The sequence below is a fragment of the Canis aureus genome, chromosome 14 (genome assembly GCF_053574225.1).
Source record: "Canis aureus isolate CA01 chromosome 14, VMU_Caureus_v.1.0, whole genome shotgun sequence".
Classification (NCBI taxonomy): domain Eukaryota; kingdom Metazoa; phylum Chordata; class Mammalia; order Carnivora; family Canidae; genus Canis; species Canis aureus.
The window spans coordinates 54,123,054-54,140,001 of record NC_135624.1 but is presented as its reverse complement, the minus strand read 5'-3'; the positions used below and the strand labels follow the sequence as shown (position 1 = coordinate 54,140,001).

General features: G+C 35.8%; 1 long non-coding RNA gene across 3 annotated transcripts in view; it reads right to left on the bottom strand.

The window, feature by feature from the left end:
• LOC144282958 (uncharacterized) overlaps positions 1-5,961 on the bottom strand; it is a 52,393-nt gene extending 46,432 nt beyond the window's left edge. For 2 of the 3 annotated variants that reach the window (XR_013351366.1, XR_013351365.1), the window contains exon 1: positions 5,881-5,942. This is a non-coding gene — a long non-coding RNA (uncharacterized LOC144282958). Of the gene's footprint in view, positions 1-5,880 lie in introns of all 3 variants that reach the window. The other variant, XR_013351367.1, reaches the window with a different exon arrangement.
• Between the last annotated feature and the right edge of the window lie 10,987 nt (positions 5,962-16,948).

The window sequence follows — 16,948 nt, the reverse complement described above, 5'->3', positions numbered from 1 at the left end:
GTTCAGACCCGATTTGTGACCCAGTATGTGGTCTATTCTAGAGAAAGTTCCATGTGCACTTGAGAAGAATGTGTATTCAGTTGAGTTTGGATGTAAAGTTCTGTAGATATCTGTGAAATCCATCTGGTCCAGTGTATCATTTAAAGCTCTCATTTCTTTGGAGATGTTGTGCTTAGAAGACCTATCGTGTATAGAAAGCGCTAGATTGAAGTCACCAAGTATAAATGTATTATTATCTAAGTATTTCTTCACTTTGGTTATCAATTGATTGATATATTTGTCAGCTCCCACATTTGGGGCATATATATTGAGGATTGTTAAGACCTCTTGTTGGATAGATCCTTTCAGTATGAGATAGTGTCCCTCTTCATCTCTCACTACAGTCTTCGGGGTAAATTTTAGTTTATCTGATATAAGGATGGCTGCCCCTGCTTTCTTTTGAGGACCATTTGAATGGTAAATGGTTCTCCAACCTTTTATTTTCAGGCTGTAGGTGTCCTTCTGTCTAAAATGAGTCTCTTGTAGACAGCAAATAGATGGGTTCTGCTTTTTTATCCAGTCTGAAACCCTGCGCCTTTTGATGGGGTCATTAAGCTCGTTCACGTTCAGAGTTACTATTGACAGATATGAGTTTAGTGGCACCATGATATCTATTCAGTCCTTGTTTTTGTGGATTCTTGCACTGAACTTCTTCTTAAAGGGGAATTTTAAGAGTCCCCCTTAAAATTTCTTGCAGAGCTGGTTTGGAGGTCACATATTCTTTCAGTTCCTGCCTGTCTTGGAAGCTCTTTATCTCTCCTTCCATTTTGAATGAGAGCCTTGCTGGATAAAGTATTCTTGGTTGCATGTTCTTCTCATTTAGGACCCTGAATATATCCTGCCAGCCCTTTCTGCCCTGCCAGGTCTCTGTGGAGAGGTCTGCTGTTACCCTAATACTCCTCCCCATAAAAGTCAGGGATTTCTTGTCTCTTGCTGCTTTAAGGATCTTCTTTTTACCTTTGGAATTTGCAAGCTTCACTATTAAACGTCGAGGTGTTGAACAGTTTTTATTGATTTTAGGGGGGGATCTCTCTATTTCCTGGATCTGAATGCCTCTTTCCCTTCCCAGATTAGGAAAGTTTTCAGCTATGATTTGTTCAAATACATATTCTGGCCCTCTGGCCCTTTCGGCGCCCTCGGGAACCCCAATTAAATGTAGGTTTCTCTTCCTCAGGCTGTCGTTTATTTCCCTTAATGTATCTTCATGGTCTTTTAATTGTTTGACTCTTTTTTCCTCAGTTTCCCTCTTTGCCATCAACTTGTCTTCTATGTCACTCACTCGTTCTTCCACCTCATTAACCCTCGTCGTTAGGACTTCTAGTTTGGATTGCATCTCATTCAATTGATTTTTAATTTCTGCCTGCTTAGCTCTAAATACTGCAGTCATGAAGTCTCTTGAGTCCTTTATGCTTTTTTCTAGAGCCACCAGTAGCTGTATAATAGTGCTTCTGAATTGGTTTTCTGACATTGAATTGTAATCCAGATTTTGTAAATCTGTGGGAGAGAGGACTGTTTCTGATTCTTTCTTTTGAGGTGAAGTTTTCCTTCTAGTCATTTTGCTCAGTGCAGAGTGGCCAAAAGCAAGTTGTATTGGGAAAAGGAGAAAAAGAGAGGAGAGAAAGAAGGAAAGAAAAGAGAAACAGAAAAAAGAAAAAAGGAAGAAAAAAAGAAAAAAAAGAAGAAAAAGAGAAAGAAAAAGAAAGGAAAAAAAGGGTGGGGAAAGCAAACAGAAATCAAAAAGCAAACAAACAAACAAAAAAACAAAACAAAATAAAACAAAACAAAACAAAAAAAACCCACGGGGGAGTATCTTCTGATTCTGTGTACTTGGCTTCCTCTGGAACTTGTCCATCTAGCTGGTCTTCTGGGGGAGGGGCCTGTTGTGCTGATTTTCAGGTGTTAGCACTTGGGGGAGCTGCTCTGCCCCTGCCTGGTGCAGGGCTCAGTGGGGGTTGTTTACCCCGTGAGGCTGCAGGAGGAACAACCGCAGTGGCGGGGCCAGCTCTGCAGCCCTGGAGTCAGCCCCCGCAGTAGCTCCAGAGCTCTCCGTCTGCAGGGCCTGGAGGCTCCGGGCGGGGCCGCTGATCTGCTCAGCTCGGGGCAGGAGCGTCCTGGCTGTCCTGGGCCCTCCCGGCCTTGCCTGTCCCGGGGGAGGCCGGATCCTGGGCTGTGTCCCGGCGCCCTGTCCTCTGGGGCCTGCGCTATTGGATTCCCGCTCCCGCCCCGCAGCCCCCTCCGCAGAGCCGCGCCCGACCCCCCGCCCCGAGCTGCTCCCGCCCCGCAGCCCCCTCCGCGGAGCCGCCCCCGAGCCCCTCCGAGCTGCTCCGGGTCCCGCCGTGCGCGCTGCAGCCCTTAGGGAGCTCGGCGCATCTCCCGGGGCGCAGGTGTCTGTTAGTGTCCCCGGGAGCCCGAGGGCATCCCCGCCCTCCTGGGTCCTGCTCCATCTCCCCGCGAGCCCCTTTCCGCCCGGGAAGGTCGGTGCAGCTCCTGCTCCTCCGGGACAGGGCTCTCCTGTCCTGGGGACCCTCGCCCCAGCCTCAGCCCGGCTCCTCGCGGGGCCCCTCCCCCTTGGAGGCCTTTTGTTTATTTCTTTTTTCCCGTCTTCCTACCTTGATAGAAGCGCGAACTCTTCTCACTGGAGCATTCCAGCTGGTCTCTCTTTAAATCTCAGCCCACATTGGTAGATTTTCAGGATGATTTGAAGGTTATCTAGGTACTTTGGTGGGGACAGGTGACTTGGGGACCCTACTCTTCCGCCGTCTTGCCCCTCCTCCTTCTGCTGCTTAGTTTTAATTTATTTTTGTCTGTTTAATTTTCTAAGATGGGAGACTACTTATCCCTCAAAGCACTACTTTTGTTGTATCCCACAGATTTGGATGACCTTTTCTCATCTTCATATAATTCAAAATACTTCTAAATTTTTGTTGAGATTTATTTTTTGATCCTGGTATTGTTTATAAATATGTCGTTTAATCTCTGTGATGGTTAATATTATGTGCCAACTTGCCTGGTCATGGTGGGTCCCGATTATTATTTTTCAATCCCTCTGTGGGAGGTTTCCAGATGAGATTAGCATTTGAGATAGTGGACTCAGTAAAATAGATTATCCTTCCCAATGTGGATTGGCATCATCCAATCCACTAAGGACACAAAACAAAAGCTAGGGCAAGGTGGAAATCATCTCCTTTTTCCAGCCTGTGTGTGCTGGGACATCTCATCTTAGATTTTCCAGCCCTTGGACTAGGAATTATACCATTGACTCTCATGGTTCTCAGGATTTCAGACTTGGAGTGAATTATACTTCTGGATTTTCTGGTTTTCCAGCTTTCAGACATCAGATCATGGGACTTCTCAGACTCTGTAATCACATGAACCAAATCCTCATAATAACTAAATAAATTTCTCCTGCCGATCTCTTTCTTTGGAGAGCCCTGATGAATACAATCTCCAAGTATTTGGGGATTTCCTACCAATCTTCCTGTTATTGATTTCTCATTTAATTCCATTTTGTTTGGAAGCAGACATTGTATGATTTCTTATTTTTTAAAATTTGTCAAGTTGTGTTTTATGGTCCAAAATGTGTTTTCTTTTCTTCTGTAAATGTTCCACGTATCCTGGATGAAACAGTTGATAGATGACAATTATGTCCAGTTGACAGATGGTACCTTTGAGATAAACTATGACCTCACTGATTTTCTGTCTACTGGACCTCTCCATTTGTTACAAAGAAGCATTGTAGTCTCCAGCTATAATCGTGGATTAGTTCTATTTAACCTATGGGTTAAACCATACAGATTCTGACACTTTGTTGTTAAATTTATACATACTAAGTATTGTTATGTCTTCCCCATATCCTCATCATTATCTAATGTCCCACTTTGCACCTGATAACTTTCTTTGCTCTGAAGTCTGCTATGTCTGAGATTAACATAGATTCTCCCCCCTTTTTTGTTAGTGCTAGCATGATATGTCTATCTCCATCCATTTACTTTTTTAAATTTAAATTCAATTAGCCAACATGTAGTATATTATTCCTTTCAGATGTAGTGTTTAATAATTTATCAGTTGCATATAACACCCAGTGCTCATCATATCATATGCCCTCCTTAATGCCCATCACCCAATTATCCCATCACCCCACCCACCTGTCCTACAGCAACCCTCAGTTTGTTTCCTACAGTTAGGAGTTTCTCATGGCTTTTCTCCTTCTCTGATGACTTCCCATTCAGTTTTCTTCCCTTCCCCTATGATCCTCTGCACTGTTTCTTATATTCCACATATGAGTGAAACCATATAATTGTCTTTCTCTGATTGACTTATTTCACTCAGCATAATACCCTCTAGTTCCACTTACATTGATGTAAATGGTAAGTATCTTTTCTGATGACTGAGTAATATATATCCATTCATCTGTTAATGGACACTTTGGCTCTTTCCACAGTTTGGCTATTGTGGACATCGCTCCTATAAACATTGAAGTGCCCCTTCAGATCACTACATTTGTATATTTGGGGTAAATACCTAGTAGTGCAATTGCTGTGTCATAGGGTAGCTCTATTTTTAACTTCTTGAAGAACTTCCATACTGTTTTCCAGGGTGACTGTAACAGTTTGGATTCCTACCAACAGTGTACAAGGGTTCCCTTTTCTCTGAACCCTTGCCAACATTTGTTGTTTCCTGTTTTGTTAATTTTAGCCATTCTCACTGGTGTGAGGTAGTGTCTCATTGTGGTTTTGATTTGTATTTTCCAGATGTCAAGTGGTGTGAAGCATTTTTTTCATGTATCTGTTGGCCACTTGTATGCCTTCTTTGGAGGAATGTCTGTTAATGTCTTCTTGTTAGACATGTCTCCCAAGGCAAAGGAAACAAAAGCAAAAACGAACTACTGAGACTTCATCAAGATAAAAAGCTTCTGCACAGGGAAGGAGACAGTCAATAAAACTCAAAACAACCTATGGAATGGGAGAAGATATTTGCAAATGGCATATCAGATAAAGGACTAGTACCCAAGATCTATAAAGACCTTATTAAACTCAACATTTAAAAAACAAATGTTGCAGTCAAGAAAATAGGCAGAAGACATCTATTTACTTTTAATCCATATGTATTTTTTTAATTTAAAGTGGATCTGGTGTAGACAACATATAGTTGGGTCTGGGTTTTTGATCCACTCTGACATTTCTGGCTTTTAAATGTTACATTTAGGCTACTAATGTTCAAGGTGATTATTCACATAGTCATCTTCATATGTATCATATTTGTTACTGTTTTGTATTTGTTGCCCTTTCTCTTTGTTCCTAATTTGTCTTCTACTGTTTGCCAGTTTGATGGGGTATAATTGGACATTTAATGTTGTATTTTTTCTCCCCTTTTGTATCACATCTTTCTCCTCCTACTACTCTCCCCTCCCTCCTCCTCCTTTTTCCCCCTCTTCTTCCTTCTTCTCCTTCTTCTCTTCCTTCTCCTTCTTCTCCATTTTTTAGTGGTTGCCATAGAATTTGCAAGATGAATAATCCAAACTCTCTTTCATATAACACTACACCATGGGCAAATATAGTACATCATATCTGGGTATCAAGAAATGTCAAAATAATCCTAAATCTTCACTCCTATTCCTTGTAACATTGCTGTCATTCATATCATAAATAAATAGATAAATGTATGATTATCTATCTATACATAATATATAATATCCATATACACAATAACATCTATATAGATATCTCTCTATACATATCTGTATATAATAGCCATATTATAGAAATAATCTATATATTATATATAATAATATATATAATTAAGTATAATAGCAAAAAAAGTTTTTATTGTTCCTTCACTTACACCATTTCTGATGCTTCATTTTTCCTTATACAGATATAAGCTCCTGGCCTATATTATTTTCATTCTCTCTGAAGAATTCTTTTTAACATTTCTTGCAAGACAGGTCTACTGTCACCTAGCAACAAATCCTCTCAATTCTGTTTATCTGGAAGTTATTTCTCCCTCATTTTTTGAAGGATAGCTTTGCAGGGTACAGAATCTAAGTTGCTACTTTTTCCCCTCTCAATAATTAAAATATTTCACATCAGTTTCTTCTTGCTTGTATGGCTTCTAAGGAGAAGTAATCTATATTTTTACTATTCTATAGTTAACACATTTTTTCCTCCCTGGCCTCTTTCAAAATTCCTTTATTTTTTTTTTTATTTTCTGCAATTCAAATGAGATATGTCTAGAGGTAGATTTTGTTTTTGCTTTATGTAAGTTTGAGCTTTTTTTCATTTATCCTGTATAGCATTCTCTGAGCTTACTTGATGTATAGTTTGGGGTCTGACATTAACTCAAAGGAAATTCTCTATAATTATTGCTTCAAATATACTTTTTTTCTACTCCATTCTCTCTTTTTTCTGCTTCTGGTATTCCCATTACACATAAGCTACACATTTTCTGGTTGTCCCACAGTTCTTGGTAACTCTGACATAGTTTGTTTGTTTTCCAGGATTTTTCCTATTTATGTTTTAGTTTTCAAAATTTCTATTGACACATCCTTAGGCTCAGAGGCTTTCTTCAGCCATGTACAGTCCCTTCATAAGCTAAAGGCATTCTTCATTTCACTTCCTCTTCCTTTAGTGTTTTTGGTCATTAGCATTTCATTTTGATTCTTTCTTAGAATTCCCATTTCTCTGCTTATATTACCCATTTATTCTTGTATGTCAACTGCTTTATCCATTAGCACAGTTAGCATATTAATCATACATAGGTGGGTTTCTTAAGATTTTATGTATTTATTCATGAGAGACACACAGAGAGAGGCAGAGACATAGGCAGAGGGACAAGCAGGCTCCCTGCAGGGAGCCTGATGTGGGACTCAATCCCAGGACCTTGGGATCATGCCCTGAGCCAAAGGCAGACTCTCAACCACTGAGCAACCCATGTGCCCCCAATCATAGGTGTTTAAAAATTCTCAGTTTTAAAATCCCGACATTTCTGCCCTGTCTTGGTCTGATGCTTAAACTGTCTTTTTAAATTGTTATTTATTATTATTATTATTATTATTATTATTATTATTATTTTGCCTTTTGGTATGCCTGGTAATTTTTTCTTGATGCTCATACATGATGTACTATTTAAAAAGAGTTTTGGTTATTAGGCTAGTATTACTATTATTGGTTATTAGTAACATGGTGGTAAGGCATGTTAAGACATATTCTTTTGTCCTATGATTCTCAGTCTAGTACCTCTGTACCCCAAACTTAACTAATGCCTTGCAGTTGTTTTCCTCCCTTAGGATAAGAGGGCTAGAGTAGGCTAGAGTAGTGTCTGTCCCTTTCCAGAGGCCAGTCAGGCTCTGAAAAAGCCTCAATAATTCAGGCTTTAGCAAAATAGTGTTTCTTGGGGCCAAGACTTGTCACAAAAATTCTCTGGAGTATTTCAAAATGGTTATTTTTCTCCTCCCTCTGCCAGAAGCAGGAGGGGATTTTTCTCTGATATTCACTTTGGAAATTTTCTGGAGGTAAAACTCACAAAAGTAAGGGCACTCTCCCCACCATGTCTGGGTTTCCTGGAGTTTTTAACCTTCAGAGTTGTCCACAGTGAGTCTCTGCCAACTTGTCAATTACAATTTGGTTTTCCCATATTAACACTGTTCCCACAGAGATTTCTGCTCGTGGGTTCTCCTTCAATAACTTGGAATTCTCTGTATTCACCTGTCTCTCCAATTATGGGGGCAGAGTTTTGCCCAATAGCTTCATTGATAGATTAAGAAAAGTTGTTAATCTTTCAGCTTCTTTTTGTTTTTATTTGTTGTTAGGACAGAATAAGGACTTCCAAGTTCTTTACCTGCTAGACCAGAATTCAGGAACTTTCTTTTTTTTTTCTTTTCTTTTTCTTTTTTCTTTTTTTTTTTTTTTTTTTTTTTAGTTTTATAAGATGCTACACTGCTGTAAATCCTTAAGTTTTGAGTATATATGACTAATAAATAAATAAACTGTTGTCGATCTCATCTGTCAAGTATCTGGTGCTATGTTAGTCATCCTCAGGAACCTAGAGTGGAAATCCCTCTAGTAACAAAAAGTGAATTATTTAAATATTATGAATAATACTTAAATATATATTTATTTATTCATATTATCCTGAAAATAGACATGAGATTTATGGGGCATAGATAGATTGTTATCCTCCTTCCAAGAAACAACTGCATTTTTCCCCTTTGCCCTTATGCTATATGAGCTGGATATCATCCTGTATATGGTGGATTTTGTGCTGTAGATGAAGAACCCCCAAATTTAGGATATTTTAGGAAATTTATTTTAAATTGTTTTTCTTTTTTTAGTGTCAACCCTAATATGCATACTTTCGATTTCCCTTTCCTATGATCTATATCTATAATGTCAACTTTAATTCACTATATTCTTTCTCTTTATATATAAAATTGTAGCAATATTTTTTTATCTTCTGCGTTCTCATTGTGCTATCAGGTCTATTTTCTTTTGTGTTTCTTTTATATATTCTTTATGATTTTTTTCTTCCTTTCTTTTCATTTTGTCAGAATTCACTTCACATTCCACTGCTGTCCTGTCATTAGATTCTACTTCTGATTTACTGTTATTTGAGTCTCTGGATGTTTACCCTTGGTGTTACTTCATAAACCTGACTGCGTCATTATAAACAAAAATGTGTTGAAAATACGTTATCATGTTTTTGTTATCGAAAACTTTTTTTTTTTTTTGGTGATTTTTTTCATCTTTAGGATTGTCCTATTGATCTTTTAAAATATTTTGTGAAAACCTACTTCTATGGAGCTTTGAGTATTCCTTTTCCAGCGCTTGTGTTGGACTGAATTAATTCCCCTGCACTAATAGCAGGAGGTTTCAGTGGAGTGTAAAAAGAGGGGAGCTTTTCAGGCTTCACAGTTTCAGGTTTCCCTCATCTGTTATTACAGTGGTAATTCATGCCACCTCTGTGTAGCCATCCTTCCTGTGACCCTTAGAACCTATTCTATTTCATGGGGACTTCTACTGATAAGTTGGGTTTTCTTTGATATTTTTTTACAGTCTGCTGTCACCAAGAGACACAGTCCTTTCTTCAAATGTGAAGCCGTCACTTTTAGAAGACATATTTGGTAGAAACTATGAGATCAGTCACCTCTGGGCACTCCCACACACTTTTGCACCTTCTTTCTTCTCAATTCACAGTGACAATTCTACACTTAACTGCAGATTTTTCTCAGGATGAGGCTTTTTGTTTTCTTCTGGAAGTGAATATGTGCTATAGAGTTCTGAAATATGCAACCACAAGACGCTTTTTCTCCTTAAGGTACTTCCTTGACTTCCCATGTGGTCTCACTAGCTGGCATTGCTTTTTGGCTACATTTTTACCACATGTGAAATTTGGAGGCATTTCTCTGTCCTAATTTAGCTGAGAATGTAGTTTTTAAAATCTTCTGATTACACTTGATGACCTCATTGGTTTTTGAATGAGAAGTGAAGAAATTACAACTAAATTGCTGCCTCCTCTTACCAAGGATGAACATTTTTGTTTAAAAAATGTCTCTAAAATTAACATTCAAATTTTGGCATATACTTTCATGTAATTTCAACCTATTTATATATAGTATCCAGAAAAATTTGATATATCATCATCACTGCATTGGTTTAGAAAAAAATGAAGCTGAAAGCCAGATATTGACAGATCCAAATTATTCTCAACAGTCTATTGTCACACATACATACATAAGAAATTTTTTAATTTCATTAAAAAGAAACTATGAACCAGTTTCTCTTTAACTATTCACTTAGTTCATATTTATAATATTCCACCTAAAATATTCAATTAGAATTTGTACTATTGTTATACAAAATTGGAAGATATATCTGGAATAAAGAGAGAAATCTAGTTATGAATTAAATGTTGGGATTTAGAGAATGTGATAATTATTCATCAATCTGACTTACAGTAAATATTTTAATTTTATTAACTTGATCCAAAATTCTTTTAGTACTATAAAATAATTTATTTTGTTGGGGACATTTTTTCCAACTTTCTTTCTTTGCCTTTTTTTCTGTATTTCTCATATTACTCTTCAAACTAATTTAGCTTTTATGATCCAAGAATTCTCTCTCTCCTCTCTCTCTCAATACTAGTTTAATTAATGTAGCTTTAGTGATAAACTGCAATAATTATTTCCAGATTTCAATATCATTGCCTCATCTGACATATTACAAAAATTTAAATCTGTTGTCTTTGAAGTTACCTATTTTAAAGCTAAATGGCAGATTTAGATAGAAATACAAATAAATGATCTAACCATAATTCCTTTTGCCTAATTTAAGTCATTATTATCACAATAGCTTGGAAAATTCTTCAACCCACTTTCTGGAAAACAATAGTGTTAAAATCCATGGTATCTCCAGAGGTAGGTGGATAAAACATTATAGGCAATGCAAACTAAATATTAAAACATGATTACATATTTATATATATATAACATATATATTTTTATTTTATGCTGTATATTTTATTTATTTCTATATTTTAAAGATTTTATTTATCCATTCATGAGAGACACACAGAGAGAGAGAAAGAAGCAGATACACAGGCAGAGGAAGAAGCAGGCTCCATGCAGGGAGCCCAACATGGGACTCAATCCTGGGTCTCCAGGATCAGGCCTGGGCTGAAGGTGGCGCTAAACCGCTGAATCCCTCCCCCCCCCCACCCTGTGCTATATATTTTAGTAGTAGGGATTCTTGGTGTCTGTAACTCTCAACATTATTTTTTTTTTCCATAATGTTTTAAGATACTTCATCGCTCATTCAGAGAGCTGTAAATATGTTATATAAATTAAAATTATCCTGATGTGTACAAAATATAAAGTAGAAAGTTACCTGAATTAGCAATAGCATAAATTAAATTCTGTAAAACACCTAAGATGATGAAACAAAACTTGTCATCATCTAAAATAAATATAAGTTAGAGCTTAGAGAATTTCCAGAAAAAAAATATTTGTAACACCATGTAAGAGCCATCTGTCAATGCAGAGGTGGATCTTAGAAAAAATATGACAGGAGGCTTAAGAACAGATGAATAATATTGAACTCCATCTGATTGTAGATGCTGAGGTCTAGTTAAAAGAAGAAGAATCAAGCCAGTCTAAATTTAAAGCTCCCGAGACTACTTTCTCCTCCTCCCCAGTGTCGATTCATCTGCTTACTAGTCTAGGAATGGGTTATAATTTGGCCTGTTACGGTGGCTAGTTCCTTTCTTTCTGATCATTCAGCCTGTTTGGAGTTAGGAGAGATTCTATGGTTTAGTTTTGTTTGTTTGTTTGTTTTTAATGAGGTAAAGTGTCTTTTTGTTTTATTTGAGTATAGTTGATGCAAAATAGATTAGAGTTGTACAACAAAATGACTCAACAAGTCTATGCTATGCTATGCTCATCACAAGTGTTCCTATCCTTCATTTCAACTTTATTTGTCCTTTTAATAATTAATTTAGATGAATGGAGGAAGCATCTATAAGCTTTTAAAGAAATCAGGAATTATGAGTTTTTTCAACTTTATCACCCTAAAATGGCATTAGATAAAAACTCACTATGACTGATGAAATAAAAGAAGCACATTTCAATTTGAAATTAAAACGCACACAATTATTTCTAATGTTATTTAATATAAGCATATTGCATTCTCTCAGTCTGTAAAATAGGCACAGTTCAGGAGATAAACACATTCCCAGTAATGTGACTTACTTGCCTATTATCACACGCAGTGTAGAAAGAAAAGGGATTGAAGAATGAACTTTGACTTGAGAATTCGAGCTCAAAATTCAGATGACCTCAGTGATTTTTGAAATCATATTACTATAATATGTGATTCGCTTTTGGATACTGTAAAGTAGCACTATATTAATTTGAGAATAATCTGTCCAATGGGATTGTACCAGCACATAAAGACTATACAGATCACTTGAATATTCTGTTTACCTCATTTTTCATATAGCTAGTTTTACACATAATCTTCAGATGCTTTATAAGTACCTATTAACGTTTCTTATAGTGATGTTTTAGTATCATCACAATTTTACCCAGCACCAAACAAAAAAAATCAAAGCCTCTATTTTTCTTTGCTTTTAGGATTGTCTGGAGAAGAGAGGTGCATGGCAGATATTAGTTGCACAGACCTTTTCAAAATTTGTCACATCTGACATAAGCATGACAGTAGGGATTGTAGCCGCGTGATGGGAATTCCATTGTTGTTACAGCTTTCCTATCTCTTTAACAATAGTACTTCTCACTACAGTTCACTAGGTGAGGAAATATAGAGCTTTTACTTCAGAAAGCATTGGATTTTTATCCAACTGCCTCCACTGTAAACTTTAATAACAGTTTTTTTTTCTTTTAGAATATCTACCAGTTCTCTGCCTGCCATATCTTTATCCAGAACAATGTGGAGAAAATGGTAAGATGCCTAATATGATTATATATTTGTCATGTTTTAGTGATAAGAAATATCTTTCAAACATGTTTCACAATGTCAACTTACAGGAGTTCTTTAGATGGCAAAGAATTTTAAGTGGGAAAAGATTTTAGAAATTACTGGTACATTCACTTATATGCTACATAGTTTTCCTAAAGTTTTACAATGTGTTAGTGACAGGGTTATGAAAAGAAACGTGGTCTCCTGACTCTAAATTATCTTAATTATCCCACAGTCTGCTCATTTGCTAGTTACAACTTTCAAAAAACATTGAGGAAACCACCAACAAAATGAGAAAATAAGTTAATGACAAGGGCTTTTAACTTGAAGATATAAGACAGGTGGAAAAATCTGTCTTGAAAAATATTCCCTAAAATGTATTTCATTTCTTGCTTTAACCATAATGGATGGTAGAAGAGTGATTATCATAATTCCTTAATTATAAGTATTACTATATAAGGTATGAAAGCAAAGCCTTGTTTTGCACAAGAAACCTCTTCCCAAACTGGCATAGAAAATTCCAAAATATAATTACCTTTGTATAGCAGATAGATAAAGGAGAATCATGGGAATGAGCTAAGTGATCTATAATGCCATCTAATTTCTCATCATTAGATGTTAATGTACCTATGGAGTCACCTATAAATAATAAAAACTGCACATGTTAAAGCTTCATAAAAGATTCCACTTACTCAAATGTGTTCTTTAATATGTCATTTAATGAAAGCAAAAATTGAGAAATATTGAATTTACACTTAATATATTTCACTGTACACAACAAAAAGTAAAGACTGTTCAGTGGATTTTCATTAATTTTTAGTTCCTTTTCATAAAATTATTAAAAACCAAACAATGCCTGTTTTCTTTCCATTTCCAAACTTGACTGACTTGTCTACCACCTTGCCCTTCCACTTCACTCCCTGCTTGGATGTTGATTCCTTTTTTTTTTTTTTTTTTAAATACCTTATTCTCAATTTTGTATGGTTTATTTAATCAAGTTATTTCTGAACAAGGTTATAATTTGTTGATACTAATGGAAACTTACTACTTCCAAATTTAATTTTTACAGTTTTACTGTTTTACTTTTAAGTTTGACCTTTTTTGTCTTGTTTTTACTTTTTATAGTTTGCCTTTATCACATAGGTATAAATGGGAGTAGTTGAGGGTTGTATCACATCAATGATAGAAAAACAATTTTTCCTTCCTTAGAAAGGCAAGCATCATGCCAATTTAGCAGCCTAAAGAGAGGATCAAGAGTTGCTAAAGTTAGGGGATTGAGAAACAGGAATATGAAAACAAGAATTCAACAGCTGAAAGATGAAAAAAAACAGCACAAAGGAAAATTGTCTAGAAATTATTTTATTTGCTTATTTGTTTTGGTAGCTTTTTTATTTCTTACATTTTTGATCCAATGAGGACAGGCTTCCTGGTTTTAATTCAGTTTAAGGTACTGGGAAGATGTTGAATAATGGAAAGGAATGGCGGTGTGTGGAGAGTGGGGTAGGGAGAAAGAGTGATTTTCTTCTATTGTAATATAGCTTGAAATTTTCCACATTGGGCAGGAATGTCATCAACATATCATTTTCTGAATAAAGATGAACATTCATCCATAATCTAGCTCAGTTTAGTTGTTTTAATTTACATATTGAACATACTATACAGTAGAACCTATTTATCAACTGTCAAATACACTATTAATATGTCATAAATATTTCTATGTGAAGAGAGAGTAAGATGACCACATTGGGGAGGTTAACGATAACAGCTGACATTTTACAATACGATGTGCAAGGTCATATTTTAATTTCATCCTCACTACAACTTTCTGAGCTAGGTGCTATTATTATACCAATTGTATAGACATTGAAGCAGATATATATAGAAAAAAATATCTAGAATATCAAAACCCAAATGAATACCTGAGAACCAAGGTATCTGCAGTAAACTCAGTATATGGGTATTTTGAAATACAGAAACTTTCAATCCATTCATAGTAAAAAAACTTGAATGTTATTCAAATCTCCTAATGGTCTCAAGTCTTGTTTTTTTTTTTTTTAAGATTTTATTTATTTATTCATGAGAGACAGAGAGAGAGAGAGAGAGAGAGGCAGAGACACAGGCAGCGGGAGAAGCAGGCTCTGTGCAGGGGCCCCGATGTGGGACTCCATCCCGGGACTCCAGGACCATGCCCTGGAAGGCTTGTTTGAATAAAAATGTACCACATAAACTCAATGAACTCATCATAAGAAGCTCTGGGTTCTGTTGAGTTTAAATAGGATTGAATCAATGACTGTTACACATGCAAGGGCCCCAGAGAGTCCCTGTACTACTTTCTAAATGTACAGATAAAGAACCTGAAACCCAGAGAGTTTGAATGCTTGCTTAAGTCGAGGAATTAGTTGTTGGTAAAGCTTTGATTAATTCAGATTTCACAACTCAGAATTATGGATTCTGCACTCTTCTATCACCCAGATTAAAATTTGGTTGGAAGAATAACTATTTAGTAAAAAAAGCAAAGCAAAACAAAACAAAAACCAGAGAGGTTATAATTTGGTTGAAATGCCTCATGAAGTCTATTTCTGTTCCTCCAAATGAAAGTTCCTTGCAAAATAAATGTGTATATTAGTTGTAAAGTTTCCCTCGCAATATTAATTTAAAAAGAAGCTATCCGTATTTCTTAATATCATGTATCAGAATTGTACTGAACTCCTGATTGAATGTATCTATGACAAACTTTAGATTGATAAAAATTTGATATTAAAAAGGAAGCGACAAAACTCCGGATTGTGAGTAAAAAGAACTGTATTCGATTTCTAGATTAATCTTTAAGTGAACTATATTTCCTGTGGAAGTTACTTTGTATCTCTAAATCTAATTTTCATCATCTACAGACCAAGGTATTGGACTTTAATAATATTTATTATTTTTAGCACTATATTTCCATAATTTTGTTTGAACTTTGATTACCTCACTCCTTTTGCAATTCATTTTTAACTGCAAGCTCTATTTTCTGTCCCCTTTTTCCCAAATATTCTCTTTACTATCATATTCATTTTCTTAACATTGCTGTAATAATAGAATTCATGCAGAATCCTTCATCAATTGCTAATTTCATTTCATTTATTTACTTATCAAGATTTCATTTATTTATTTATTAATGAGAGACACACAGAGAGAGGCAGAGACGTAGGTAGAGGGAGAAGCAGCTTCCCTGCTTATTAGGTGGCCAAAGGCAGATGTTAAACCACTGAGCCACCCATGTATCCCCTGCTAATTTCACTTTAAATAAAAACCAAATGCATTAGTTTGAACTTAAGACTCTCCTTTTTAATAGTAAGGTCCTAAACATACTTTCATCCTGTAGCTAGCTACCACTCCATCTAGTTTAGAAGACTTTAAAAATTATCTTCATAAAAAAATTATATTTACATATCAAACATTCATGGATCTTCATTTCTTTTGTGTGTGTGTGAGTAAAGGGATGGAAGTTTATTAAGCAAAGAGACAGAAAGCTCTCAGGAATGAGAGGGGTCCCGACAGGGTTGCCCTATAGATCTTCATTTCAAAGAATGAATTGAAGTCAAAAGAAATGGGTATGAAACATACTTCATGGTCCATAGCTATTATCTTAAAAAAAAAAAAGGATTCTCTTAAAAACATCAAAATATGTAATTTCTGACAATTTTTTATTGACTTTGACATTTAATATATATACCTGATAAATAATTTACATGTTTGTCATTTCTTTTAACATAAGCATCATATAAAAAAGGTTGCTTCTTTTTAACATACAAAAAGGTTTTATTTTTTAGCCAAAAATTTACTTATATTGGACACTAGGATATGCCCTGTAAAGGCAGCATTTTGTAATGGGTGTCACCTACTTAATTGCCATATATGGACAGCAAAATTTTGACTCATTAATAATGTAAAGAGCTCCAAGAAAATTTTTACTAGCATCTATTTGCAACTTGGAATTTTTTAAAAGACAAAAACAAATCTTTTTACCAGAATATTAAATTAACATAGTGGAAGAAGCTCAGTTTATTTCAACCACTCTAGCCTCAAATCAAAATAAAATATAGATATGCATATAAATATTGTATTATAAATACATACATATGCACATATATATGTGTGAAGATCTATTTTATATGTCAAAAATGACTGGACTAAGGGATACCCAGGTAGCTGGTAAACCATTATTTCTGAGTGTGCCTATAAGGCTGTTTCTGAAAGATAGTAGTATTTACATTGGCCCACTGAGTAAAGGTCACCCTCACCAGTATGGGTAGTTTGAGGAATCACTGGAAGATTTCAGTGAGTAATAAGATGGCTAGAGCCACCATCAGTAGAATTCCAGAAGTGATCAGAAGAAGACTGTTGTGAATGCAAAAGTGGGAGAGGTGAGATGGACACAGGGGAGGTGGGGGGGACGGGAC